Here is a 12453-nt window from a genome sequence, read left to right as displayed (position 1 = left end):
TGAGGTATCCATTGCGGGTACGGAGGCTGGAGCCCACATGCTGTTTTCCTTCCCCATCCCCTTTAGGGCTCTGGGTGAAGTGGGATCCTAATCGGTCTCCAGGCACTGAGACCGTGCTCCATCCACAGCTCCTGGGGACTCTGCTGGATAAGGAGCCGAGTATCGTCAGGGACAAGGCCCTGCTACTTTAAGGTACTCTGTGTCCCCGTGGGGACCGCGCACAGAAACACTCCAGCATTGCTGGGTGTGTTAGTGCGCCGGGGACCGCAGCGCTGACCGCGCTTGTGCCATCACACACTGCAGCGTGGCTGGGTGTGTTAGTTTATGGGGACTACCGCGCTGACCGCCGCTGCCATTTTTACACTGCGGCGCGGCTGGGACTGTTAGTGCGCCGGGGACTACCGCGCCGACCGGGCTTATACGCCGGCCGCGCTTATAACTTTAGTCCCCGGCTTTTGCGGCCTAGTCTCACTCTTTTCCCGCCCCCAGGCCTGCCAGTCAGGGGAAGGGCGGGACGCTGTACGAGAAGTCAGCACTGAGGGCGGCCTAGTATGGGATTCTCCCGCCCCCAGACCTGCCAGTCAGGGAAAAGGGCGGGACGGTCGGTATGACGCCGACAGTGAGGGCTGTTGTACATTGAGCTGTCCTCCGCCCCCCTCCCTACCCACGCTGAGGCACCAGATTCCCGCACTTTTTTGTGACTACGCCCACGCCTCCCTCCTCCTCAGAGAACGCCGTCAGCCATGTTTTTCAGCAACTTCTGGCTGCAGCTGAGGGAGACCCGGGGCAGAGAATCTGATGGCTACAAGCCACATCCGCAGCCCCTGCCGGACAGGAGACGGAGTATCGTCAGGGACACCCTGCAGCTACAGGTACTCTGTGTCCCCGTTGGCACGGTGCATGAAGCACCTTGGCCTCAGACGCAGCTGCGACTGCGGTGTGCATTTTTTGTCCGGGACTACCGCGCCGACCGTGCCTGTTTGCCGGCCGCGGTTTTTACTTTAGTCCCCGGTTTTTGCGGCCTAGTGTGTTAAACTCCCACCCCTGAGCCTGCCAGTCAGGGAGAAGGGCGGGATGGTCGGTATGTTGCCGACAGTGAGGGCTGGAGCACACCTCGCTGTCCTCCGCCCCCCCTCACTGATCACTATAGACCACCGGATTCCCGCAGACAGAGCCCTGCATCATAACGTAGGGAGGGCTGGAGCATACGTTGCTATCCTCCTTCCCCCTCACTGAGCACTGGGGGGCACCAGTTTTTCAAAGGTGGTCTTCCTAGGGTGTTGTCCCCCCCTTGGTGCCGCAGTGTATATATATATATATATATATGTGTTTATTTATATGGTATATGATTTCACTGTTCGGCAGCATTATTTGTTTTTGGCTGTATACCCTCACTGATTACTCTGGGGACGACAGGCTGTTGTCTGCTCTTAAAGAGTAAGGGTGCCAAGACACTGGCTTATTTTAACCTCTTGTGCGCCTATATTACGGGCACTGCACAGATGACAGCGACAGAGTTTGCATGATGAAAACTTCGCCGGCGTTCCCTGTCCAGGCGGCAGGGACAGAGTTACAGCTTTGCTGAGAAACTCTCTGGGTCATTTTCACTATCCATGTCTCAGGCTATGGACAAATGGTCGGCTAAGAGACTAGGAGTTTGCAGTCCAGACCGGCCCCTTACACAGGCCCGGGCACTGCGGGATCGCCCCAGGCCTCTATCGGTCTGCGACGAAGCGTGTTCCAGGGGTGGCCTCTAGTTATTACGTGGTAAACTCCAGCACGAACCGCAGTCCCAGTCCAGCTAATGCACAGATACTGTCCAGAAGCACACCTTCCCGGACAAGCGTTTTACTGAACGCCTTATAACGCACGTTGTCCCTTCCTCTCTGACGTTGTTAAGGTTTCGGCTCAGTGTCATAAGGTGCCCTCCAGTCTCTGGACTGGCGGCTAGATCAGTAGTAGCAGTGGCTGGCGGGTCCACGCTCAAGAATGCCACGGACAGACAGATAGCACTCCTAATGGGATCCATCTATGAAGCCATAGGCGCGTCCGTTGCCCCGGCCTTTGCAGGGGTGGGCACTCCAGGCTATCTCAGCTGCTCTGTCTCAGATCAATGCGGTCATCCTGTGCTCCGCAATTAGCGTCTTTGACGTCTCAGGCGAGGGTATTTTCATCCTCCGCCGGGCACAGAGAACCTTTTCTGCATGGCGGTCCAGGTCAGGGGAGTGGTCCCCACATGTCCAAGACCGATGTAGGAGACATTCTGTCTTACGGTCACAGAATAGAGCTCAGTTCTCGTCCTCCGACTCGTTGCTTCACAGCATCTCCGTCCCCCGAGCGAGCCGATGCACGTTTCCAGGCGGTGAACGCTCCGAAGGCAGGAGGAGTTGCGATCCTCGTTCCCCTTCAAGAACGTAGTCGCGGCTTTTTACTCCAGCTTGTTCGTGGTACCAGATAGGACGGATCACCCCGCCCCGTTCTGGACTTCACACTGCTCAACGGACAGAGAACCTGACGGTTCCGGATGGAATCTCTCCGCTTGCCATCGCCTTTGATGGCCCAAGGAGGCTTCCTAGCATCAATCGACATCAGGGATGCTTATCTCCACGTGCCGATTGTATCAGGATATCAGCACTTCCTGCGCTTCGACATAGGGAACGAACACCTTCAGTTCGTGGCACTAACTTTCGGCCTGGTGACAGCCCTACGGGCCTTCACCAAGGTCATGACAACTGTGGTAGTGGTCCTACTCTCTCAGGCAATCTGCTGGTCAAGGCCCCCTCTCGGGTGGCATGCCAGCACAGCCTGAACATGGCTCTAGAGACTCTCCAGAGATTCGGGTGGTTTATCAATTTTTCCTAAAGTCAAAATTGACACCGGCCCAATCACTGACATATCTCGGCATGGAGTTCCATACTCTCTCAGCGATAGTGAAGCTTCCGCTGGACAAACAGCGTTCACTACAGACAGGGGTGCAATCATTCCTTCGAGCCCAGTCACACCCTTTGAGGCGCCTCATGCACTTCCTAGAGAAGTTGATGGCAGCAATAGAGGCAGCTCCGTTTGCGCTGATTCATCTGCGCCCACTTTAATGGGACTTTCTCCGCAAATGGGACAGCAAATCGACGTCCCTCGACAAGGACGTTGCTCCTTCTCGGGCAGCCATGGCCTCCCTTCAGTGGTGGCTTCTTCCCACTCTTGTCAAAGGAAAAAGTCCTTCCTGCCCACATCCTGGCCTGTGGTCACGGCGGACGCGAGTCTGTCAGGGAGTCTTCCTCCGCCACAGGGCTCAGGGTACATGGACTCAGCAGAGTCTTCCCTCCAGATCAATGTTCTGGAGATAAGGGCAGTGTTCTAGCCCTAAAGGCGTTCCAGCCATGGCTGGAAGGCAGGCAGATCCGAATTCAGTCGGACAACGCCAAGGCGGTGGCATACATCAACCACCAAGGCGGCACAAGCAGTCGGTAAGCCTTCCAGCAGGTCCGGCGGATTCTGCTGTGGGTGGAAGCCACAGCCTTCACCATCTCCGCAGTTCACATCCCGAGCGTAGAAAACTGGGAAGCAGACTTTCTCAGTCGCCAGGGCATGGACGCAGGGGAATGGTCTCTTCGACCGGACGTGTTTCAAGAGATTTGTTGCCGCTGGGGGAAGCCGGACGTCGACCTATTGGCGTCCCGGCACAACAACAAAGTCACGGCATTCATGGCACGTTCTCAAGATCACAGAGCTCTGGCGGCAGACGCATTAGTGCAGGATTGGTCGCAGTTTCCCTGCCTCACGTATTCCTCCTCTGGCACCGCTGCCCAGAGTGTTACGCAGGATCAGATCCGACAGCCACCGCGCCATCCTCGTCGCTCCAGACTGGCCGAGGAGGTCGTGGTACCCGGATCTGTGGCATCTCACGGTAGGCCAACCGTGGACACTACTAGACCGGCCAGACTTGCTGTCTCAAGGGCCGTTTTTTCCATCTGAATTCGGCGGCCCTCAACCTGACTGCGTGGCCATTGTGTCCCGGATCCTAGCGTCTTCAGGGTTATCTCAAGAGGTCATTGCCACTATGAGACAGGCCAGGAAACCAACGTCCGCCAAGATCTACCACAGGACGTGGAAGATCTTCTTATCCTGGTGCTCTGATCAGAGTTTTACTCTCTGGCCATTCGCCTTGCCCACTTTCTGTCCTTCCTTCAATCCGGAATGGAAAAGGGGGTTGTCTCTCGGTTCCCTTAAGGGACAAGTTTCGGCGCTTTCTGTGTTTTTTTCAAAAGCGTCTAGCCAAACTCCCTCAGGTACGCACGTTCCTGCAGGGGGTTTGCCACATAGTCCCTCCTTACAAGCGTCGGCTAGAACCCTGGGATCGGAACAGGGTGATACCGGCTCTTCAGAAACCACCCTTCGAGCCAATGAGGGATATTCTCTTTCACGCCTTTCGCAGAAGGTGGTCTTCCTGGTGCAGTCACGTCACTCCGCAGAGTATCTGACATAGCAGCGCTGTCATGCAAGTCCCCCTTCCTGGTGTTTCACCAGGACAAGCTGGTTCTGCGCTCGGTTCTGGAATTTCTCCCGAAGGTGGTATCCTCTGTTCATCTCAATCAGGATACCTTCTTACCTTCCTTTTGTTCTCATCCGGTTCACCAACGTGAAAAGGATTTGCACTTGTTAGGTCTGGTGAGAGCACTCAGACTCTACATTTCTCGTACGGCGCTCCTGCGCCGCTCGGATGCGCTCTTTGTCCTTGTCGCTGGCCAGAGTAAAGGGTCGCAAGCTCCCAAGTCAACTTGGCTCGGTGGATCAAGGAACCAATTCTTGAATCCTACCGTTCTGCTGGGCTTCCGGTTCCTTCAAGGCTGAAGGCCCATTCTCCCAGAGCCGTGGGTGCGTCCTGGGAGTTGCTGCACCAGGCTACGGCTCAGCAGGTGTGTCAGGCGACTACCTGGTTGAGTCTGCACGCTTCACGGAGCACTATCTAGTGCATACCTACGCTCGGCAGATGCCATCTTAGGTAGGCGAGTCCTTCAGGCGGCGGTTGCCCACCTGTAGGAAGGAGCCGTTTTACGGCTCTTTTACCGAGGTATTCTTTTACCCACCCAGGGACTGCTTTTGGACGTCCCAATTGTCTGGGTCTCCCAATGGAGCGACAAAGAAGAAGGGAATTTTGTTTACTTACCGTAAATTCCTTTTCTTCTAGCTCCAATTGGGAGCCCCTGTTCCCTTCGGGCTGTTTGTTCTTTTGTGTACACATGTTCAGATTGAACTGTTCTTGGTCATGGTTTCAGTTCTCCGAACATCCTTCGGATTGAATTTACCTTAGACCAATTTATAAGTTTCCTCCTTCCTGCTTTTGCACCAAAACTGAGGAGCCCGTGATGCACGGGAGAGTGTATAGGCAGAGGGGAGGGGTTTACACTTTTAAGTGTAATACTTTGTGTGGCCTCCGGAGGCAGTAGCTATACACCCAATTGTCTGGGTCTCCCAATTGGAGCTAGAAGAAAAGGAATTTACGGTAAGTAAACAAAATTCCCTTCTTTTTTTCTGTACAGTATGAATTGACTTAAATGTCTAGCCATTGTCTCACTCAAAATAATCCAGTTTCAATAATCCCTATCAATTTGCTCTTTGATGGGCCAAATCACTGGAGGAACATTGTATTTAAGGAGTATGTAGATAGAAAATACCAGCATCATCTACTTTCTTTAGTTAGATCTGAAGAACCTTAGAGGTCACCTTTGCTATCAGATAAGTACTTGAAATAGGCTCAGTTTTCTGCAGCTCAATGCAAAATTAACTTCTTCACGACCGGACGATTTTGCGCTTTCCGCTTTTTTTTTCGCCATTGTTCTTCCGAGAGACGTAACTTTTTTATTTTCAGTAAATATGGCTATGTAAGGGCCGTTTTTTGTGGAATGAGCTGTACTTTTCTATGAAACCATCAGTTGTACCATATAGTGTTCTACAAAATGGCAAAAAAAGTTCCAAATGCGGAAAAATTGCAAAAAAAGTGTGATTGCACTATTGTTTTTGAGATATTTTATTCACTGTGTTCCCTATATGGTAAAACTGAAGTGTCAGTGTGATTCCTGAGGTCGGTGCGAGTTCGTGGACACCAAACATGTATAGATTTACTTTTATCTAAGGGGTTAAAAAAAATCTGAAGTTTGTCCGAAAAAAGTGGCGTACGTTTTGCGTCATTTTCCGCAGCCCATAGTGTTCTCATTTTTCAGGATCTATGGCTCAGTAACAGCTTATTTTTTGCGTCTCGAGCTGACGTTTGAACTTTACCATTTTTGCGCAGATGCTACTTTTTGATCGCCTGTTATTGCATTTAGCGCAAAATTTGTAACGACCAAAAAACATAATTTTGGTGTTTGGAAGTTTTTTGACACTACGCCGTTTACCGATCAGATTAATTGAGTTTATATTTTCATAGCTGGGGCGTTTCTGAATGTGGCGATACCAAATGTGTATATATTTTTAATTTTTTTTAACCCTTTTATTTTCAAGGGGGGTAATTTAAACTTTTAGGTTTTATTATTTTTTAAAACTTTTTTTAAACTTTTTTAAATTTTACTAGGTTCTCTAGGGAACTATAACGACCAGCAGTCTGATCGCTCATTCATTTCTCCTGATCAGAGCAGCACCGCTCAGACTGGGAGAAATGATCATCTCTTGTAACAAGCAGCACTCAGCTGTTTCTTACAGGACCTGAGTCATGTGAGCATAGGAGTCATCACATGACCCTGTGCTACCATGACAACCACCAGATCAACATGATCACACCACGTGACTTCCGGTATCGGCCTGTGAGTACGGATCTACCGCAATCGCCGTTAATATAGCGCTGTGTCATCTTGACAGCGCCATTTAAGGGGTTAAAAGGCATGGACGTATAGCGATTCCACTCGTGCCTAGCAGGCACACATGTCAGCTGTATAAATCAGCTGAGATGTGCGCTGATTGCCGCAGGCTGCTTGAAGCAGTCCGCGGGGATTAACACTATGACCGCTAGGACGTAATATTACTGCCTGCGGTCGTTAAGGGGTTAAGTATGATCATAATTAGAGATGATCGAATACCTCAAATATTCGGCTTCGCGAATATTTTCCAAATAGCTCGCTGCTATGCGAATATTCGATGCGCAATGTAAGTCTATGGGAAGCCCGAATAGTTCTGAATAGTCGTTATTTGGGTTTCTCATAATTTTACATTGCACGTCGAATATTCACGAATCGTCGAATAGCGGCGAGGTATTCGGAAAATATTGCCGAAGCCGAATATTTGAGGTATTCAATCATCCCTAATCATAATCCATTTTTTGGCCGGTATAGTAATTTGTAAAAATATTGGATATAAATTGCACTAAAATAAAAAGGTAATGTTTAGTTTTGGATTGAGCTGGACAAAACCGACCTTTTCACAAACACTTTATTTGCCCTTTAAAAAATCACGAAAATCATGACTATTACAGTAGCAGATCCCGGTCAGTGACAAAAGACTTTGACTACTCGTCTAAATCAGTCGGTGTAAAACATGAGACCTTTAAGGCCAAGTTCCCACAATGAGTATTGGGTGCTTTTCTGATGTTGCATATTTTGACTGTGCATGAACCACAGTGTCTTTACAGAAGTCTCATGCCCACTGTACTTTTCTTTTTGCGCTTTGTAAACTGATCTGTGGTGTGTGTCTCCAAATCCACAACATGGCAATTTCTCTTGTGGCACATGTGTGTTTTATTTGTCGATTTTCCCCATAGATTTAAATAAGATGAGGAAAATCCTCAGTTGGAAATCACATAAGCATTTATAGGGCTCATGCGCACGTAACTGCAGAATATTCTGCAGCGATTTGACAGCACATGTGCGTGTCAAATCGCTGCAGAAAGACTGCATAATGAATGTAGATTTTTTGATAAAAAAATCCGATTACATGCACTTGGGATGCTGCCCCCACCATAGACAGAGTGGGAGCTGCATCCAGAACGCAGAAATAATTGACATGCTGCTTTTATGAACGCACGGATTTGGGTCAAAAGTTTAGCACCCAAATCACTGCGTTCATAACAGCAACGCAGATATTTCCGCAGGAATAATTGACATCCAGTTACGTGCGGCTGCGGGACATCCGCAGCATATTCCGCAGCCGCACATACCACAGCATGGACACAGCACTCCTCATGTCCCAGAGGATAACATGGGGAGTGTCTGTACTTGCTAAAACCTGTGGATTTATCTAGAAAATCCAGATAAATCCGCAGGTTTACCGTGGCAAAATCCGTGGGTACACAGTCCCGTGGGCACATAGCCTAAGGGCAGAGTCACACTTGCGAATGACTTGCATGAGTGGAATGCCAAAAAAATCTTGTACTGCTCTCAGCCCCATGTAAGACAAGCTGCAGCTCACACCTGCAAGTTTTTCCTCATCCCAAAGTAGACTGAGGAGAAAATAAAAGCATGCTGGAATTGTCTACGAGAGCTGTATCACTCACACCCATACAAGTCTATGGATGCGAGAGAAACATCTGACTGCACTCAGATATTATCCAAGTGCAGTGCGATATACGCACAGGCTCACAATGGAGGAGACAGGGAGATGAATCCCTCCCTATCCTCCGGAGCTGTGATCCGATCTCAGGAACGGACCACAGTCGCATGACACTCAGCTCACGCTTGCAGCAGAGCCTGAGCCAAGGGTCATTAGTATGTTGCATCTGATGCTCTCACACTAGAAGCGATACGCATTGTGACTCTAACCTATACTAGAAACACGGGCACCACTTCTGTATTTTTTACCCGCTCCTGGTTTTGGTTTACAAATACTGAGGTAAAAAACTCACAAAATACTCAATGTGTACACATGATCTTAGAGGAAAAGTACAATAGGCACACGAGCACCGCTTCTGTATTTATCACCCACTCCTGGTTTTGGCTATAAATACTGCATTACTCACAGCAAGTTGGGCTGCAGTGTGTACATCGCCCTGGCCAAAAACTGATGCTCTAGCAGGATACAGCTAAACCCCCACTAAGTGAAGGCATCACAGGTGCAGGAGAAGCAGATCACACACACACCTTCATGGAATGGAGGGGAGGTGACTGCTAGATGATAAAACTGCACACAAGTGACTTGCATAGAGCGCTGTTCACATGCAGATGACACAGTCACAAACCCGCAGCCTATTAGGTAACGCCCTTCTATTAGATCAGGCGGGCTGCCAAGCCGTACTCCACTGTATATCATGCACGGACAGACACTCTACAATGCAAGGCCCAACAGAAAGGGGCCTGGCTGTATCCTGTACAAACAAAAAAATATGAGGTTTTTGTTGGTATTTATGGCCATAAAACGTAAGCCTACACCCTCGTCAAGGGACCTCATGTCTGTAGGTCCCTACACTAAATATAAAAAAGCAACAATAAGAGGATAATGTCCTCCAAAAATCAAGTATTACTCACAGCAAGTTGGGCTGCAGTGTGTACATCGCCCTGGCCAAAAACTGATGCTCTAGCAGGATACAGCTAAACCCCCACTAAGTGGAGGCACCACAGGTGCAGGAGAAGCAGATCACACACACACCTTCATGGAATGGAGGGGAGGTGACTGCTAGATGATAAAACTGCACACAAGTGACTTGCATAGAGCGCTGTTCACATGCAGATGACACAGTCACAAACCCGCAGCCTATTAGGTAACGCCCTTCTATTAGATCAGGCGGGCTGCCAAGCCGTACTCCACTGTATATCATGCACGGACAGACACTCTACAATGCAAGGCCCAACAGAAAGGGGCCTGGCTGTATCCTGTACAAACAAAAAAATATGAGGTTTTTGTTGGTATTTATGGCCATAAAACGTAAGCCTACACCCTCGTCAAGGGACCTCATGTCTGTAGGTCCCTACACTAAATATAAAAAAGCAACAATAAGAGGATAATGTCCTCCAAAAATCAAGTATTACTCACAGCAAGTTGGGCTGCAGTGTGTACATCGCCCTGGCCAAAAACTGATGCTCTAGCAGGATACAGCTAAACCCCCACTAAGTGGAGGCACCACAGGTGCAGGAGAAGCAGATCACACACACACCTTCATGGAATGGAGGGGAGGTGACTGCTAGATAGGCTATAAATACTGAGGTAAAAAACTCACCAAATACTCATTGTGTACACGTAGCCTAAGGTTAGACACACATCTTCTTCAGGTGGTTTCAGCTCAGATCACCTGAAAATCACCTGAAAAAGTTCTACCTAAACTCTGAACTCAATGAACATATGCATTTGTATGTAAAAATAACGTGCTAATCATATACGGTATCATATTTCAGAGTTTTTTCGCCACTTGAAATTACCAAAGACGCCAAGCAGTTAGGCCTCATTCACACATCAGTTAGTATTTTTTCATCAGTGTCTGTATGCGAAAGCCAGGAGAAGAAGTACAGAGAAAACCTATACGTTTTGTATATTGGAAACAATCCTGGTTTTGGGCTAAAAATACGGAGTAAAAAATACGGAGTAAAAAATACAGACGTGTAAATGAGGCCTTAAAAGAAGTGACCTGACCTTTCTTTAGGTTTTTTTTCTAATCTGAAGATGAAAATTGGAAGGCTCAATTGACTCCTGGAGGAAGCTTGGGCATCTTTTTGAGCGTTTGGGCAGCATTTCTGCTTGAAAACCGCTAGTTGTTTCCTTATTATTGAATGGAGTTAGAAAAAAGCCTACAAAAAAAACAGTAAAAAAAAACAAACTCCCCAATAATGCTAGTAAAAAGTTCCACTTGTCAAAAACGACTAAGGGCGTAATTGCATGTATTTACGCTGCGTATAGCACTGCAGCGTAAATGCATGCGTCCTGCGTCCCCTGCACAATCTGGCCATGTGCGCACGTTGCGTTTTTTCATGCGTTTCACCAGCGTTTTAATGCAAAATTGCATGCGTTTTGATTTCCAGGCAAAGTCTATGGAAAATTAACATTATAGTGTATGTTTTACAGGTTTATTTATTTATTTATTTATTTATTTTCATTTTTTTTCTAGTGTTTGAATGTTCAAACTTTATTTAGTTGTCACTAAACTCTGTCTCTGGTGGGGGCAGCAGCGAGAGCGCATAAAATCGGCTTTTTTTGTACAGAAAAACTGCATCCATTATGCAGTGTTTCTGCAGCGATTAGACGTGCACATGTGCTGTCCAATTGCTGCAGAATATTCAACAGTTACGTGCGCATAAGCCCTTAAAATGCCTGGGAAATGAAAAAGAAAAATGACACTACGGGGAAAAAAAAGCTGACATATTTTGAAACGTCTTCCACTTGAAAACCTCATTGGCTTCCCTGCCTGAAAACCACTTTGTGTGTACCCGCAGATTTTGCCGCGGAAAACCTGCGGATTTATCTGGATTTTCTAGATAAATCCTCAGGTTTTAGCAAGTACAGACACTTCCCATGTTATCCTATGGGACGTGGGCAGTGCTGTGTCCATGCTGCGGTATGTGCGGCTGCGGCATATGCTGCGAATCTCCCGCAGCCGCACGTAACTGCACGTCATTTATTCCTGCGGAAATAGCTGCGGAAATCCTGGTCCTCCACTATGGAGATAGAGGCCGGGACTTCCGCAGGTAATTCGCATGAATGTCCACAGGTTTCCCGCAGCTATTTCGCTGGAATACCGCAGCAATGGATAGCAGCGGATTCCGAGGATCTGCTGCGGTAAACCTGCGGACCTACCTGCGGATATATCCGCGGGTACAGAGTCCCATGGGCACATAGCCTTAGAGACTAATGGCACTTTAAAGGCTGTGTCCACACGTTGCGTTTTTACCTGCGTTTCAGCAGCGTTTTGAACTGCTGCGTTTTCATGCCAAAAGGCATGTGTTTTGATTTTCCAGCAAAGTCTATGGGAAATGTGGATTTCGTGTTCGCACTTTGCTGTTCAAAACACTGCGTTTAATTTGCATAATTTTGGGCAAAAACTCTGCGTTCAAAGAAGCAGCATGTCAATTGCTTTTGCCATTTGGGCAGCGTTTTGCTAACATTGAAGTCAATGAGAAGTTGTAAAAAGCAACAAACATCAAAATTCCAGCGTTTTACATGCTTTTAGCTGCAGAAAACATGCGTTTTGGACTAAATAAACGCATGCGTTTATGACATCAAAATAATGCAATGATATGTCCCTTTACACACACACATAGTCTGACAATTAAATTAATGAAAAATATTAATTTCCTTATCGTTCCTTTGGGAGACCCAGACCATGGAGTGTTTAGCTTCTGCCTCCGGAGGACACACAAAGTACTACACTTAAAAGTGTAGCTCCTCCCTCTGAGCTTATACACCCCCTGGTAGCCAGTCCTAGCCAGTTTATCGCTTTGCGTCAGGAGGCATACATCCACACATGCATTCTCATCTGATTTGTTTGACTTTTGGAAAGAGTTTGAAGAAAAGCGGGTCCATGTCTGGACTCCCGGCATGTCCCTT

At 48.1% G+C, this 12453-nt stretch overlaps 1 protein-coding gene across 1 annotated transcript in view; it reads left to right on the top strand.

The window, feature by feature from the left end:
- The window catches only part of FASN (fatty acid synthase), a 196418-nt gene that overhangs the window by 54693 nt on the left and 129272 nt on the right, over positions 1–12453 (top strand). The window lies entirely within an intron of this gene.

Source organism: Anomaloglossus baeobatrachus, chromosome 5, assembly GCF_048569485.1.
Source record: "Anomaloglossus baeobatrachus isolate aAnoBae1 chromosome 5, aAnoBae1.hap1, whole genome shotgun sequence".
NCBI lineage: Eukaryota > Metazoa > Chordata > Amphibia > Anura > Aromobatidae > Anomaloglossus > Anomaloglossus baeobatrachus.
The sequence above is the reverse complement of the archived record's forward strand: the minus strand, read 5'-3'. Positions and strand labels throughout refer to the sequence as shown.